The 18,196-nt window shown below is 47.7% G+C and overlaps 3 pseudogenes; 2 read left to right on the top strand and 1 right to left on the bottom strand.

The window, feature by feature from the left end:
• The first annotated feature begins 85 nt into the window (after nt 1-85).
• Nucleotides 86-1,395, top strand: LOC109739144 (F-box protein At5g07610-like; annotated as a pseudogene).
• Nucleotides 1,396-3,163: 1,768 nt separating this feature from the next.
• LOC109739152 (zinc transporter 10-like) lies at nt 3,164-5,202 on the bottom strand (annotated as a pseudogene).
• A 385-nt stretch (nt 5,203-5,587) lies between these two features.
• Nucleotides 5,588-6,744, top strand: LOC109739161 (F-box protein At5g07610-like; annotated as a pseudogene).
• The last annotated feature ends 11,452 nt before the right edge of the window (nt 6,745-18,196 follow it).

Here is an 18,196-nt window from a genome sequence, read left to right as displayed (position 1 = left end):
CGAGTTCCACGCCACCCCTAACTCAGCACCTCGCCCCGCCGTCTTGCACCGGAAACCTCGCCGGTGGGGACGGACTCCCTCGCAATTACACGCTTCGCTGCTGGTACGTACGCCACGTTCGCAGTAGATTCATCTCTTCCTCCCTGTTTCCCTCACCGTTGGCGATGCAATCTCTCCTCCTCCGCCCTCGTTCACAGGTTGACCGCCTCCTCTCCCCACGGCGATGGCGGACGGCTCCAAGGACACCAGCAGGTGGCGGAATACAGCGGACAAGCTCACTGAAGACCTCCTCATCGAGATCCTGTCCCGCGTGCCGTACAGATCGCTGTGCCGCTTCAAGTGCGTCTCCAAGCGGTGGTGCGGCACCATCTCCCACCCCCACAACCGCAAGGTGCTGCCGCAGTACCATCTCAAAGAACTCGCCGGCTTCCCCTACAAGCGCCAGCACCCCGTCACGGGCTGTTTCTTAGGTCGCCGCTTCGCCCATGTCTCGGCGGGAGGCCGCCCTCGTATCCGCCCTTCCCTCCCCTTCCTGCCTGACTGTCATCAGTTCCACCTTCTGGACAGCTGCAACGGCCTACTCCTCTGCCGCCGCTTCGAGACCGCTGATTCGTGGGAATTTGATTACGTCGTGTGCAATCCTGCCACGGAGAAGTGGGTCGTCTTGCCCGGCTTCTTCGGCAACTGGCAGACTGCTCACTTGGTGTTCGACCCGGCTGTCTGCTCGCACTTCCACGTGTTTCACTTCCTGGAGCACGAAATAGATGGGTATCCTGACGGTGATGATTACGAGAGTGATGGACACGTCAAAGGGGTCGAGATCTACTCGTCCGAAACCGGGCCTGGAGTCACAAGGACAGCGGTTGGGGCTTCCCAACTAGGATAGTGAATCATTCTAAAAGTGTCTTTTTCAATGGTTTTCTGCATTTGCTTACCTTTGAGGATGCTGTGGTGGCAGTGGATGTGGAGGGAACTACTTGGAGGGTTATCCCTATCCCATACAATCCGGATGCCCCAATAGATCTTGGCGGCGAGTTCACTGATCTGTCTCAAGGGCGTTTGTATTTGGCGCATACTGATCAATATGATAAGTATAAACTATCGATCTGGGTTCTTGAGGACTATGACAATCAAGTGTGGGTCTTGAAGCACAGTGTCACGTATATGCATCTATTTGGAGAGAAGTATGCCCATCATGGAAGCAAGTATCATATTGTTGCCCTCCACCCGCAACGAAACATGATTTTCTTAGTTTATGGGCATGACAAAAAATTCATGTCTTATGACATCGATAGTGGGAAAGTGCAGTTCAGCCAAGATCTTGGACATGATTCCGTGCAACCCTACCTTCCTTATGTTCCCGTGTACTCAGAGGAATTGGCAGATTGGCACTGATAATCTGGCTCCGCATATCACTGCTCCATTGTTGACCTTTCAGATAATGTTGAATCATATAAGGTCCCAAGTAATACTGGCAGCTATTTGGTTAGATCTTTCTCATGTTGCATTACTTCTCCTTGTAACCTCACTTTATGGGGCTACCTGTTCCAAATAACTTAGTAATGCTAGCTGCTTGTCATATGTATAAACATATATGTATTTATCAATTTATGGTTGGTAGCAGCATAGCTGCAACAGCCTTTACTATTATTAATTTTATGGAGCTACAGTTTATTTATACCATGATTGCTCTCTGTGATTGTCTAGATTGTTGAGTTGGGCTGTTGGTGTATGACCTCTTACAATTATTGTATCTGTGTTCTAGGTTGAACTTTATCGTGCATTCAAACTATGTAATCATATATACCGTAAATCATGGGAGGGAATGTATGTTCTTTTCCTCTTGTCAATGTATAGTGACATTATGTTTTTACCTTTGACATACTAGTGAACAATAGAGCATGGGAGAGTTTATGTTCCTGTGCTCCTGTAAATGTTGAAATGATCAACACTAGTAAAGCAAAGCATATGAACAAGAAAGCATGGGAGAGTATATGGAACTGCAGAAATGATATGATCTTTAATAGAAAAAAAATCTTACATACGTCTTGCGGGTTATTTACAGAGCTATAGCTTGGATCCGTACGTGATCGTTACTCACTCATGCAGATTATTGGAAGCTTTTGGTTACTGGGTGCAACCGATGGGAGACGGTAGCACGGGCTATCTACAACCGGTTTGGATGGGGGTCCAATAATATGATAGGTGTTTAGTCATCTTGTCCTGTTTTTCGCCAGTTGTTGCTTTATTTGCCTTAGCCAGTTGTTGTTTTTCGTCAGATTTAAATTAATCAAATTTTAACTTAAAAAAGAAAACGATTTAAATTAAAAATAAAGATATAATCTATGCCGACGTGCACCGCCAGGGCCGTCGGCATAGAGTTGACACCGTGAGCAGGCCGTTGGAGGCCAGGTCACGAGGGCCGCTGATATGCCGACGGTCTTTCTATACCGACTGCAGCCTTCGGCATAGATGGAGGTATGCCGACGGCCTTTCTATGCCTGCTTTCGGCATAGATGTAGGTATGCCGGCGGCTTTTCTGTGCCTATGGTTTTTCCTAGGCCGTCGGCATAGCTCCAACTATGCCAACGGCCCCGACAAAAAGCCGTCGTGTAGAAAAAGCCGTCGGCATAGTGGGTTATTACCGTAGTGCATGAGGCATACAAATGGCTCTGGAAATCCAAAAGCATTCTCAGAATATAGGTCTTCGGTTGGCTACTCCTCTCTGACAAAGTTAATACGCGAAACATGTTAAACATAAGGCATTACAATATCAACCATCCTCGTTTCAAACAGCACCTGCCATTGGAGTCAAACAGTTGAAGCAGCGTTCGGGAGATCCACATTGATATATATATGCAAGATTATACCTGGGGATAGACCAGTCCTCTTATCTAACACTGAGGATCAAATGTACATCTGCAAAGACTGGTCAGACTCAAAAACTCCTTGTATTAATAGACACGCCTCAATTCTCTACCACCACAATGAGAACTCACACGGTCCACCACCATGAGAAGAACAAACAGAAGAATGGACAGAGAAATAAAAGGCCTCGTGTATATTCCTGTACTCAATTACAGAATTACTTGCAGCTAGGGAAAAATCCTAGTGCATTGAACGTCAATTAGCTTGTCCCAAGCCACCTCTTCAAGAGTACTCACTAAGCCCAGATAGCAAGTGCTGACATGGCAATAGCCCCAAAAAACAAGGCAACATATGAGCACACTTGCAACCTCGGGGTGCAGCTCATCCTCCGGCTAAGGAAATCAACATCAATGAGATCCACTAAAGCCATATATATCAGTATTCCAGACGACATTGAATCAAGAATGCCCTCCACGACCAATGCCCTGGGGCTGTTGGCGTTGTAGAACGAAGCGATCCCCGCCCCCACGGCGATCCCAACAGGTGTTGTGATAGCAAAGAAGAAAGCCATCAGGAGTGCAGTGAAATTCTTGAACTGAGCCTGCATTTGTTTATGCAAAATGTAATGAATTGATGCAATTGAGATGAAGGGTTCATGAGTGCCAACTTCAAGTGAGGAACTGCTCACCATAAAGCAGAAATGAAGCGGACAATTAACTCAGAAATGCAGCCACCCAAGGCAAAACCCTCGAAGAACTGGTGGAAGGAGAGAGCAGCAACAAGAGGTTTAATTTTTTTTTTGACGGAACCTCGTCAGAGAGCGGGGAGCTCCCGCATTGCATTAAGAAGAAGTGAGTTGGCCCGGTTAATAAGGGAAACCGGACCCAAAAATCATACATTGACATGAAGAACAAGAGGTTTAATGGTACATGGGCTCTGTGAAACGCCCAAAGAGAGCCCAATGATCACCGAATGTGATACAATCCCCATTTCTAGAATCTTGCTAACAATATAGGAAATCACTATTTAGCATATACGTTGCAGATTTCCAAACTCAAATCATCTATCAAGATAGCGCATTTCAGATAAAGCAAAGGAAATTGCACTGACCAGAATTCAAACATAAGAGACTAAGCATGTGTACTGTGTGTTTATACACTATACACTGCTATATATATAACCTCCATAGGAAGGTAGAATTTCTTTTTTGCAGGTAATACTTGTATTACTCAAAACTATCCAGGGTTACAATCATGACCGGCAATGTCGAGGAGTTCATCAGGACCTGATCCAAGCCACACAATAGTTCGGCATTGTGATCGTCCAAATTTTGCCAAAAAGTGACTAGCATTATTTTTGCTGCGCACAATATGAGTAATACAAGAATTATGCTCGATCAAACTAGCTTTGATCTCCTCTATTGGAAAAGCATATTTTGATCTATTCATATCTCCAATATGAATCATCTTCACTGCTTCAAGGATGTCTGATTCAACATCAACATGCAAATTGCTCCATTACAATAATACAACGATTATGCGAATTCTTTGGGATAACTGAATTTCTTTGGGAGGTTGACTTTACAATATTATTGGATTCTGAAATTTTGATTTGCATACAAGATGTGACATGCATGCGTTTTTTTTACCATGTACAAATTGTCCGTGCCTGCGAGACAACCACATAACGAGCTTGGCACGGCCTCTCCTCGCTCCCATGGGCGTGCGCGTGGGCGTCATACACGGCTTCTCCATCACACGCGTCATGGCCATGTGCATGGCTATGCTGGTGCGCCGCCGCATGCGCGCATCCCTACTATGTGCATGGCGCGTGTGTGCTTTTCGTCGTCGCCGCTCATCGCGGCGGCAGTGGCTCCTGCGAGAGAGCTGTCCTCGAGCAGCGCCGTCGTGTCTGTTAGGGATATATTTGAGATACTTGTATTTGGTAGTCTAGAATTTGTAATCTGTCTCCTACCTTATCTTCAGGAGAGGCGTCTTGCCCTCCAAGTCTTGTACTCAATATATACTCGCCCTCGAGGCTCAATAATACATCCATCATATTCCACCAATTCCCTTTCTCTCCCTTCTAACAGTGTCGTCATGCCCGGCTTTGGCCGCGGCAGCAGCCTCCTCGCCGTGCCTGCGCTTGTAGAAGCAGGTGCCGACGAACTCCATGATGAACGTCCCCAGGGCAGCAAGCATGCCGATGAAGCCCGGGAAGGGGAACCAGCGCCAGGGCGTGGTCGGGACTCGGGAGGCACGGGTTGGACAACTTTTGCTCAGCGTCATGCAGCATGTGCACGAACCCGGTGGCGAGGCCTGTCAGGGTCAACATGGCAGATATGTTCGGACAGCCCTATGTCCTCCTCATATTTAGAACAAATTTGAGTTTATCCGAACTGCGGTAAGAAAGGAATAGTTGCGGTTTAAGAAGGGCCGTAGGAACAGTGTTTGAGACCGATTTGGGAGTCCCGTACTCCCGTTGGAGACGCTCTTGCAGCCCAGATAAAAGCCATCACATCGCCCCTCGCCCCGCCGTCGCGCACCCAAAACCTCGGCGGTGGCGGACTCCCTCGCAATTACTCGCTTCTCTGCTGGTACATACGCTACGCTCGCTGTAGATTCATCTCTTCCTCCTTGCTGCTTCCCTCACCGATGGCGATGCAATCTCTCCTCCTCCGGCCCCGTTCGCAGGTTGGCCGCCTCCTGTCCGCACGGCGATGGCGGACCGCCGCAAAGACATCTATAAGCGGCAGAAACCAGCAGAAAGCCTCACCGAAGACCTCCTCATCGAGATCCTGTCGCGCGTGCCGTACAGATCGCTGTGCCGTTCCAAGTGCGTCTCCAGGCGGTGGCGCGGCATCATCTCCCACCCCGACAACCGCAAGGTGCTGCCGCAGTACCATCTCCATGAACTCGCCGGCTTCCTCTACGAGCGCCATTACCTAGCTCGCAATTTCGCCCGTGTCTCGGCGGGAGGCCGCCCTCGTATCCGCCCTTCCCTCCCCTTCCTGCCTGGCTGTGATCACTTCCACCTCATGGACAGCTGCAACGGCCTGCTCCTCTGCCGCCGCTTCGAGACCCCTGAGTCGTGGGAATTTGATTACGTCGTGTGCAATCCTGCCACGGAGAAGTGGGTCGTCTTGCCCGGCTTCTTCAGCATGTGGCACACAGCTCGCTTGGGGTTCGACCCGGTTGTCTCCTCGCACTTTCATGTGTTTCACTTCCTGGAGCACGAAATAGCTGGGTATCCTGACGGTGATGATTACGAGAGTGATGGACACGTCAAAGGGGTTGAGATCTACTCGTCCGAAACCGGGGCCTGGAGTCACAAGGACAGCGGTTGGGGCTTCCCAACTAAGATAGTGAATCATTCTAAAAGCACCTTTTTAATGGTTTTCTGCACTTGCTTACCTTCCGGGATGCGGTGGTGGCAGTGGATGTGGAGGGAACTACTTGGAAGGTTATTCCTATCCCATACAATCCGGATGCCCCAAAAGATCTTGGCGGCAAGTTCATTGATCTGTCTCAAGGGCTTTTGTATTTGGCGCATACTGATCAATATGATAAGTATAAACTATCGATCTGGGTTCTTGAGGACTATGACAGTCAAATCTGGGTCTTGAAGCACAGTGTGAGATATATGCATCTATTTCAAGTGAAGTATGCCCATCATGGAAGCAAGTATGATATCGTCGCTCTCCACCCGCAACGAAACATGATTTTCTTCATTTATGGGCGTCGCAAAGAACTCATATCTTATGACATGGATAGTGGGAAAGTGTGGTCTATCGACGATCTTGGACATGATTCCGTGCTGCCCTACCTTCCTTATGTTCCCTTGTACTCAGAGGAATTGGCGGATTGGCATTGTTAATCTGGCTCCCATATCACTGCTCCGTTGTTGACCTTTCAGATAATGTTGAATCATAGGTCTGAAGTAATATCGTCAGCTATTTGGTTAGATCTTTCTCATGTTGTGTTACTTCTCCTTTGGTCTCGAGTGTACACTGTAACCTCACTTTACGGGGCTACCTGTTCCAGTTAACTTGGTAATGCTAGCTGCTTGTCTTATGTAAACATATATGTGTTTATGGTTGGTAACAGCCTTTACTATTAACTTTATGGAGCTATAGTTTATTTATACCATGATTGATGTCTGTGATTGTCAAGATTGTTGTGCTGGGATGTTGGCGTATGCCCTCTTACAATTATTGTATCTGTGTTCTATGTTGAACTTTATCGTGCATTCAAACTACTATGTAATCATATATACCATGAAACATGGGAGGGAATATATGTTCATTTCCTCTTGTCAATGCAGTGACATCTTTTTCTACCTTTGATATACTAGTGAACAAGAGAGCGCGGGAGAGTTTATGTTCCTTTTTGCTCCTGTAAATGTTGAAATGATCAGCACTGGTAAAGCAAAGTTATTATTTTCTATAAGATGCTCTCAGGAGTCTGGAGCATCATAAGTCTGATTCTAATTTTTTTTGTCGATTTCATTATTAAAATTGCTTGATTCACTGTGTGTCATATTCAGTTTGAGTGTCAGATCTAAAGTCTGAAACTAGCATTTTGTTGATCTTATCTAGAAAATTGCCCGATTCACTTCCTGCTTTATTTATTTGCAATGTCTGATCTTCGCCTGTGGTTGCTTTGAGGTTAATTTAACACAGAAGGGTAGGTACCATCTTCTTCGGAGGCGTCTACAGTATATTCAGCTAATTTATCGGGATAATTACATTAGAACTCTCTGACTTTAAGCCTGCATGTGCCCTGACCTTGTGCCTGCTGGTGCCTCCGGTCCAATTTGATATTAAATAATAGACATTGCAGATTGTGAGTTCAGGTGTAACTATAGAATGAATAAGATGTGTTAGAAAAGCAAAGCTATTTTCTATTAGATGTTGTTGGAATAAATCCGAGGCATACCGTCGATCATCCGAAGACTAAGCAATCACATGAGCACGACACCGAGATTTGTTAACAAGGTTCACCGATATGGCTACATCCTCGGGGCATGACTACGGGTGCTCCTCCCCGTGACACCGTCATAATACCGCACACCGGCCACCCGGGCGCCGGCACACGCCACCGGCTCCCCCTGCACGTCTGAGCTATTATGTTGACATCGGTTATATCGTGTGTCTACCCCCACTATATATGAGAGGTCTAGGATACAAGTGTCCTATTAGGACACGACTCCATATTCTATCTAAACACAATACTACTCAGAGTCCAACTGTAACCTACCTTTTACACAATATTCGACACAACTCTAACAAACCCCACCTTGGCGAATATTCTCCACCGCCATGAATTCGTCAATGCGTCAAACTTTCATGTACATTGGACTTGAGTTTATCGCATGAGCACCGCTGCTACTCCAAAGACTCCATATGACTCCACCTGCAACTTAATTATAGTCCCTTCTTTTCTTGACCACAGTCAACACTCGAGCAAAATTAAGTTCCTTGTTACTCTAGTTTGTGCTCCCAACTTCCAAAGTATCCGTGCAACGCAATCACACTGATCACTGACCTGCGTGAAAAATGAACAACTCACATATTGGGTGTCACACATAAGAGTTACTTGAACTCAACATCACCGCTCCTTTCTTGACCGTCTGTCTGAAACTTGAAAGAATTACACCGTTGCTTGTAGTCATCCCGAGTCAAATTCGCAGTTGTCTCACCACATGTATGACCACCAAAGCCCTAGCCCGTCTTCATGTCCCGTGCGTACCGCACACCTCGCCGCTATTACCGCGTCGAGCCTCTGCTGTCTCGGTCAAGTCTCAAGGGTTGCGAACCCACACCACTCAACCCCCACTGCAGAGTACCATCGATCATCACCGACCGATGACGAGGTTCACGCTTCCATCAGACCACTGGGCTCCAGTCCAAACTACGTGTACTCGCTTTTCCCCCTTGTTGAATAGGCTTCGATTCCCTAGATCCTTACACCGTAGCCCCTCAATCCAGCTCCACCTTCAACATGACTCCATGATAGATGATCAGTCCACCCCCGTGCCCCGTCAACTTCAAGCTCCGTGTGCACCGTCTTGAATCAACCTCGCGCCATAGTCTTGTCAAAGCTACACAAGCCCTCGGGCCTGCGCCACGTGTTTCCACGCCCCAGAAGTCGGTTACCATCAGCATCACGCTTCTATCTCGTCATCGCCGATCCCATCACTGTCTTCTGTTCCAACCGACTCACGTCGATCCGTCAGACTATCTAGTCTAACCCAGCTGAACTTTTTTGGCTGCACGACACACTCCAGACTCTTCAAGTCGTCTCTGTGACCATCGCCATCCATACACAAATATGTACCACCAAAGAAAAAACCAAAGAAAACCTTCATGCTTTTCCCGTGTGTGAATACTCCAAAGGAGATCAGCATAGTCCTAATAACCACACGTATGTAGCTTCTGGACTTTCCTTTTTTCTTTCTTTCTTGACAGGCTTCACAATCAGACCTTTGGTCCTTGTGCCGATTCTTTTTGTCCAAACAAATCTCGCACGTACCCTGCAATGTGCACTACTCGGCCAGCATGCACAAGCACAACGACCACGACCTAGTTTCGGCCAGCCTCCTTGCCCGGCCTGGGCCAGCGCGCCACACTACCCCTCGCCCAGCCTGCGCACCGCAACCTTCTGTGTTCGGCCTCGCGCGGCCAAATCCGCCTTCGCCATCCACACAGATCGCCGAGATTGCCACCGATCGAAACGATTGATCTGGTCCTGCAGCCGCCTGTACGCGTCCGATTCAATCGGATATGTTGCCTCTTGCCCGTATGTTGCTATTACGTCACTGACATGAATCACGTCGCCGCTTCCGATCTCCCGGTCCCTGCTTTTCACGTCGTCAAAGTCGCCGTGTCTCAGCTTCATGGCTCGGGTGGGAAGCCTTGGCAACCACGATCCAACTTGACGTTTCGCTTCAACCTTTAGATCAATAATCCACAGCCTTCGAATAACCTAGCTCATGATATCACTTGTTAGAATAAATCCGAGGCATACCATCGATCATCTGAGGACCAAGCAATCACACGAGCACGACACCGAGATTTGTTGACGAGGTCCACCGATATGGCTACATCATCGGGGCATGACTACGAGCGCTCCTCCCCGTGACACCGTCACAATACCGCACACCGGCCACCCGGGCGCCGGCACATGCCACCGGCTCCCCCTGCGCGCATGTGCTATTATGTTGGCATAGGTTACATCGTGTGTCTACTCCCACTATATATGAGAGGCCTAGGATATAAGTGTCCTATTATGACACGACTCCATATCCTATCTAAACACAATACTACTCAGAGTCCAACTGTAATCTACCTTGTACACAATATTCGACACAACTCTAACAGATGTTGTAATAAGGGGTCTAAAGCATCATAAGTCTGATTCTAATTTTTTTTTATCCATTCCATCATTAAAATTGTTTGACTCACTCTGTGTCATATTCAGTTGGAGTGTCGGATCCTAAGTCTGAAACTAATTAACCTTTTGTTGTTTTTACTAGAAAATTGCCCGATTCACTTCCTGCTGTATTTAGGGCCAATGTCTGATCTTCGCCCGTGGATGCTTTGAAGTTCGAACTGTAGATTAATTAACGCGCAAGGTTTGGTACCATCTTTTTTGGTGAGTCACCTACAGTTTATTCAGCTAATTTATTGGGATAATAACATTAGAACTCTCAGACTTTCAGCCCCCGTGCTCCCTGACCATGTATGTGCTGGTGCCACTGGTCCAATTGTGTATTAAATAACAGACTTTGCAGATTGTGAGTTCAGGTGTAACTATAGAATGAATTATATGTGTTAGAAAAATTGAAGTCATATACAAGGGCTTAAGGTTATTAATATCAACTACGGACAACCGGAAGCTCATAGGCTGTAAGTGGATTTTTGAATACAAGGTCTTGTTCCGTAGAATTTTAGAACTTGTTATCCGATTCTTTACACAAAGGGAACTTACAATCAGAGTTATGACGCTTTAGACCACCATCGCATTCTGGCTCCACTGGGCGGATCTTGAAATGCCTCTTTCATTAAGAAACCTCACAAAGATCGACCTTGACCCTTTGCTGACCAGGTTTGAAACACAGGGCGGCTGGACGGAAAGGAGGGCTGATGGCGAAATCTGGCCGCCTCGTGCTATTAAAATTGGGACTAACCTCACAGTCCGTAAGATGTCGGCTTGGGTGATTAAGCGCTTGGTGCAAATCTGTCGGGCTTGGCTATGGAGTTCTTTTTTAGATTGTAACACCGGAAAGTGCAGAGTGGCCTAGAGCCTCATTTGCCGGCCAAAGCACGTTTGAAAAGTGGACTAGGCGTGCTCGACCTTGCCAAATTTGGTGCAGCTCTTCGACGCGGCCATGGGCGCGGCCGACACTCCCTTGCGACAAGGCTGGCCGTTTGTTGTTCTCCATGGCAACAGAGGTCACACTTGGGGATTGTCACTTGGCTAATTTCTGGAGCGACCGTTGGCTGCACAGCCATTTCCCCAAGGTGGTTACCCCCATGCTGTTCAAGATCTCCACTCACAAAAATCGTTGTGTTCGCGACGCGATGCTAAATGAGACTTGGCTGTCCGACCTGGCGACAGGGCTTTCAGATGACATCCTCACTAAACTCTCTAAACTTGCAGCGCTCCTGGATGAGGTGGTACTGCAAGACGGATAGCCCAACACCATCCTGTGGTGCTTCACGGCGGATCGTGAATACAACGCCAAATCAACCTACCTACTGCAATTTGAAGGAACGATTCCCATGCAGGGGTACAAGCTAATTTGGTCAGCATGGTCGTCGGGCAAATGCCGCTTCTTTATCTGGACGACGATAATTGGGAAGATCCTAACGGCGGATGCTCTGACGTGACAAGGATGGGAGAACAACTATTTCTGCCCACTCTGAGAGAAATCCGGAAACACCGCCCATCTCATCATCGAGTGTCATTTTCGCATACCGTTTGGGACTCGATCGCTTCCCTGGCCAAAATGCCGGCGATGTAGCCCCAATCATGGACGCGTATGAGAAGCATCGCGAGCTGGATGGAAGGTTGCTACTTGCTACACGCACACTACGAAGGAAAGGAAGAAGGGAATGTTATCGCTAATTCACCTGGTCACTCGGGAGATTTCGCGCAAGTGGAATAGACAGCTCTTTCAACAGGAATCCTTGGGCTAGAGGACCCGATGGAGAGTGACGTCAGTTGGAGAGTCCGGTTCGTGGCGGACTTGGCGGCCGCGCGGCACGTCACGCTCGACGACGACGAACTGTGGCTGCGCAGGGAGGCGCTCCGGATCGTGCTCATCGACTCAACAGGGCACATGGTGGATGCATGCTACCTCAAATCTGGTGAGTCGGTCGACATCGGGGATATTGTTTCGTTCCCCTGCCACTTTGCTAGGGTTTGTGACCGACTTCCGACGAGCGATGTGGTTTCCGGCGAGGGTGCGCCGCTGTATGGCCCACCGAGGTCTTACACGGTACACGGGTGCGGGCGCATGGATCTGGGCGCGCACCGTCGACCGCCACATATGACAGATGGCCCCGGGGTGTTAGGGCGTGGACCGGTCCGCCATGGGTCAGATGCGTGCCACGTGGGTGAGGGGGGATTCTACCGCCATGAGAGGGATGGACCTAGGGTTTCTGGGGCGCCGCGGGTATTAAACGTGCGGTTGCTACCCCTTCCTCCATTTTGGATCTCGACGAGAGCTTTGCCCACTTCTAGAGCGCTCCGCCTCTCGCCAGATCTAGGGTTCATCCAAACTTCTCCTGGTGGGAAGGCAAAATCCATGGAGATCTCCACTCTTTTGCTCAAGTAGTTGCTTCTCATTCCCCCACAAATCCTCCTGATAGATCCAAAGAAAGCACGCCTGTTGAGATGAGAGGGGATGGCTTTGGTGCGGGCCGTCAGGGTCGCGGTGCTGGGCGATTCGATCGTGGCCGCGGCCGCGGTTTCGATTCCCATGTGTGGAAGGGCAAGACGGAGATGGGGAGCTCCTCCACGACCAATGACAAGTGGGAGGAGGTGGCCGGTGGTCTGCAGGCAACTCGAACTCGGCAAACCCGATGGGATGGGGACGATGGTGATCTGCAGGAGTCGCACGAGCCGGCGGCGATCGAGGGGCAGCAGGCAGCTCCTCCTCACCGTCAAGAGAGACGTGGAGGGGACAACGACAATGGCAAGGTCCCTCGCGTCTTCGACAAGAAGAACACCTCTCCAAGGAACCGCGAGTACTCCTCCTCTGGTACTATCGCTCCTCCCTGTGATGTTTGCCAGATCCGCCACTTGCCTGGTCACTTTACTGTCAGATGCCCACAAGCTTTTTGTGAGAGATGTAAGAAGAGAGGCCACCTGTCCATTGTGTGCAATGAATTCTTTCCTTGGGATCACACACCTGCGATGTGTGCATTTCACTCTAAGGGACAGGGGTTCTTTTACATTCCTGATTTCAGTGTGGATAGGCAAACTAGGGAAAACGTATACAACATTGTGGTTACCATAACTGATGGCTCTGCTCAAACCAAAGATATTGAGCACGAGTTAAGTGTGTACGTTGGACAAGGATGGCGCTGTTCTGCCAGATTCTTTGCTCCACAAAAGTTCGTGATGAGAATGCTGAATCCTAGGGAGGTACACAGAGCTCTTTTTGTTGAAAATATTAAGCTGAAAAATGTGGTGTCAGTGTCAAATTTTCCCCCTGGTCCGAGGACATCGACTCCGAGGGACTGTTGGAGATTGCCTGGGTTAGGATTGGAAAAATTCCACTTAACAAGAGATGTGATAGGACTGTAGCTTATGTGGGAGGTTTGGTTGGGATTACCCTGGAAGTAGACATGTCAACTATAAATCGTCCTTCTTCAGTTAGAGCTAAAATTGGATGTCGATGGGTAGCCCAACTTCCTGCCACTGCTGAAGGAGTGCTAGCAGGACGCTTTTACAGGTTCACTTATGAGATCTAGGAGGTTTTGGTTAGAAATCCTATTGAGGAAGAGATTGTGGGCCCCATTCCTGATGAAAGAACCAAACCAGACCAAACCCCTAAAAGGAAGTGTGCTGAACAAGATAAAGCAGAGACACACTCTGAGTCCGCTGGACGTGGCATCCTTGGGAGTTCTTATCGTAGTGGCAAGGCCTGTCGCCTGCTATGCGATGAAAAAGATGGATCTATCTCCTCTGAAAGTGATGCAGACAATTCCCTACTTATCGAAACAATGCAGAGAGAATTGATGAAAAAATTCAAGAAAAGGCTGTGGACTCCTCAAACTGGATTGTTTCCGGGACCCCTGATACTATTGAGACTGCTGTCCAAGATATTCAGGTGAAAATGTTGCCCATAATATAAAAAATTGTGCCTTGCCAAACTGCTACTAACTCATCTCAGATTGTGGAGGTAACTGGTGAGGTGGACCCTGGGCTAAAGACTTCAAGCAGTTACATGGTACAACTTCCACCTCCTGAAAGCGTTGAGGAGATCATCCTTACTCCTCCACTAGCACCTAAGGCTCCACTAAGATTCAGCAAGCGTAACGCTTCTGGAATGCAGGACAAGGTGGAGGACAAGGCCAAAAAGCTTGCTAGCAAGAAAAATCTGGAAGGTAACGAAACACCTGCTCACAAAAACTCCTTTGATGTCCTATCTAACAATGAGTTGATTAGTAGGGCTAATAGGATGGGGGGGGGGTAGATATACCTGATGATGACTTTACTGCTGTTGACATTATTAGAGAGCTAGAATGTGTCCGAAGGGAATTAGAAGATAAACAGAAGAATGCTACTACAAGTCGGGAACATGATGACCTAGTTGTGGTTGATGGTTTGGGTAGGAACACCCCTGTGAATTTAGAATGGTTAGACCAAGAAGAACATATATATGAACATATCTCTTCTGTTAAAACTAAAAAGAAAAAGCAATATAAATCAGCTGTCAAGGTTCCTAGGCCTGTGACTGAAGGAAATATGCCCTAGAGGCAATAATAAAGTTATTATTTATTTCCTCATGTCATGATCAATGTTTATTATTCATGCTAGAATTGTATTAACCGGAAACATAATACATGTGTGAATACATAGACAAACATAGTGTCACTAGTATGCCTCTACTTGACTAGCTCATTGATCAAAGATGGTTGAGTTTCCTAGCCATAGACATGAGTTGTCATTTGATTAACGGGATCAATGATGTGATTGACTTGAACCATTTCGTTAGCTTAGCACTTGATCATTTAGTTTACTGCTACTGCTTTCTCCATGACTTATACATGTTCCTATGACTATGAGATTATGCAACTCCCGAATACTGGAGGAACACTTTTTGTGCTACCAAACGTCACAACGTAACTGGGTGATTATAAAGGTGCTCTACAGGTGTCTCCGATGGTGTTTGTAGAGTTGGCATAGATCGAGATTAGGATTTGTCACTCCGGTTGTCGGAGAGGTATCTCTGGGCCCTCTCAGTAACGCACATCACTATAAGCCTTGCAAGCAAAGTGACTAATGAGTTAGTTGCGGGATGATGCATTACGGAACGAGTAAAGAGACTTGCCAGTAACGAGATTGAGCTAGGTATTGAGATACCGACGATCGAATCTCGGGCAAGTAACATACCGATGACAAAGGGAACAACGTATGTTGTTATGCGGTTTGACCAATAAAGATCTTCGTAGAATATGTAGGAACCAATATGAGCATCCAGGTTCCGCTATTGGTTATTGACCGGAGACATGTCTCGGTCATGTCTACATAGTTCTCGAACCCGTAGGGTCCGCACGCTTAAAGTTCTGTGATGATCGGTATTATGAGTTTTTGTGTTTTGACGTAGCGAAGGTATTTCAGAGTCCTAGATATGATCACAGACATGACGAGGAGTCTCGAAATGGTCGAGACGTAAAGATCGATATATTTGATGACTATGTTCGGACACCAGAAGTGTTTCGGGAGGTTTCGGACATATACCGGAGTACCGGAGGGTTACCGGAACCCCACGGGGAGTGTAATGGGCCTATTGGGCCATAGTGGAGAAGAGGAGGGGCGGCCAGGGCAGGCCGCGCGCCCCCTCCCCCTCTAGTCCGAATTGGACTAGGAGGGAAGGGCGGCGCCCCCCTTTCCTTCCTCCTCTCTCCTTCCCTTCCCCCTTCTCCTACTCCTACTAGGAAAGAAGGAGTCCTACTCCGGGTGGGAGTAGGACTCCCCACTTGGCGCGCCCTCCTCCTTGGCCGGCCACCTCCCCCCTAGCTCCTTTATATACGGGGGCAGGGGGGCACCCCAAGACACAACAATTGATCATTGATCTCTTAGCCATGTGCGGTGCCCCCCTCCACCATAATCCACCTCGGTCATATCGTAGCGGTGCTTAGGCGAAGCCCTGCGTCGGTAACTTCATCAACACCGTCACCATGCCGTCGTGCTGATGAAGCTCTTCCCTGAAGCTCTACTGGATCGTGAGTTCGCGGGACGTCACCGAGCTGAACGTGTGCTGAACGCGAAGGTGCCGTACGTTCGGTACTGAGGATCGGTCGATCGTGAAGACGTACGACTACATCAACCGCGTTGTCATTACGCTTTCGCTTATGGTCTACGAGGGTACGTGGACGACACTCTCCCCTCTCGTTGCTATGCATCACCATCATCTTGTGTGTGCGTAGGATTTTTTTTGAAATTACTACGTTCCCCAACAGTGGCATCCGAGCCAGGTTTATGCGTAGATGTTATATGCACGAGTAGAACACAAGTGAGTTGTGGGCGATACAAGTCATACTGCTTACCAGCATGTCATACTTTGGTTCGGCGGTATTGTTGGATGAAGCGGCCCAGACCGACATTACGCGTACGCTTACGCGAGACTGGTTCTACCGACGTGCTTTGCACACAGGTGGCTGGCGGGTGTCAGTTTCTCCAACTTTAGTTGAACCGAGTGTGACTACGCCCGGTCCTTGAGAAGGTTAAAACAACACTAACTTGACGAACTATCGTTGTGGTTTTGATGCGTAGGTAAGAACGGTTCTTGCTCAGCCCGTAGCAGCCATGTAAAACTTGCAACAACAAAGTAGAGGACGTCTAACTTGTTTTTGCAGGGCATGTTGTGATGTGATATGGTCAAGACATGATGCTATATTTTATTGTATGAGATGATCATGTTTTGTAACAAAGTTATCGGCAACTAGCAGGAGCCATATGGTTGTCGCTTTATTGTATGCAATGCAATCGCCCTGTAATTGCTTTACTTTATCACTAAGCGGTAGCGATAGTCATAGAAGCAATAGTTGGCGAGACGACAACGATGCTACGATGGAGATCAAGGTGTCGCGCCGGTGATGATGGTGATCATGACGGTGCTTTGGAGATGGAGATCAAAGGCACAAGATGATGATGGCCATATCATATCACTTATATTGATTGCATGTGATGTTTATCCTTTATGCATCTTATTCTGCTTTGATTGACGGTAGCATTATAAGATGATCTCTCACTAAATTTCAAGGTACAAGGGTTCTCCCTGAGTATGCACCGTTGCCAAAGTTCATCGTGCCGAGACACCACGTGATGATCGGGTGTGATAAGCTCTATGTTCACATACAACGGGTGCAAGCCAGTTTTGCACACGCAGAAAATACTCGGGTTAAAGTTGACGAGCCTAGCATATGCAGATATGGCCTCGGAACACTGAGACCGAAAGGTCGAACGTGAATCATATAGTAGATATGATCAACATAGTGATGTTCACCATTGAAAACTACTCCATTTCACGTGATGATCGGTTATGGTTTAGTTGATTTGGATCACGTGATCACTTAGATGATAATAGAGATGTCTATCTAAGTGGGAGTTCTTAAGTAATATGATTAATTGAACTTAAATTTATCATGAACTTAGTACCTGATAATATTTTGCTTGTCTATGTTGTTGTAGATAGATGGCCCGTGCTGTTGTTCCATTGAATTTTAATGCGTTCCTTGAGAAAGCAAAGTTGAAAGATGATGGTAGCAATTACATGGACTGAGTCCGTAACTTGAGGATTATCCTAATTGCTGCATAGAAGAATTACATCCTGGAAGCACCGCTGGGTGCCATGCCTGCTGCAGATGCAACTGACGACGTTAAGAACGTCTGGGAGAGCAAAGCTGATGACTACTCTATAATTCAGTGTGCCATGCTTTACGGCTTAGAACCGGGACTTCAACGACGTTTTGAACGTCATGGAGCACATGAGATGTTCCAGGAGTTGAAGTTAATATTTCAAGCAAATGCCCGGATTGAGAGATATGAAGTCTCCAATAAGTTCTACAGCTGCAAGGTGGAGGAGATTA

This window comes from Aegilops tauschii, chromosome 7 (genome assembly GCF_002575655.3).
Source record: "Aegilops tauschii subsp. strangulata cultivar AL8/78 chromosome 7, Aet v6.0, whole genome shotgun sequence".
Taxonomy (NCBI): Eukaryota; Viridiplantae; Streptophyta; class Magnoliopsida; order Poales; family Poaceae; genus Aegilops; species Aegilops tauschii.
The sequence above is the reverse complement of the archived record's forward strand: the minus strand, read 5'-3'. Positions and strand labels throughout refer to the sequence as shown.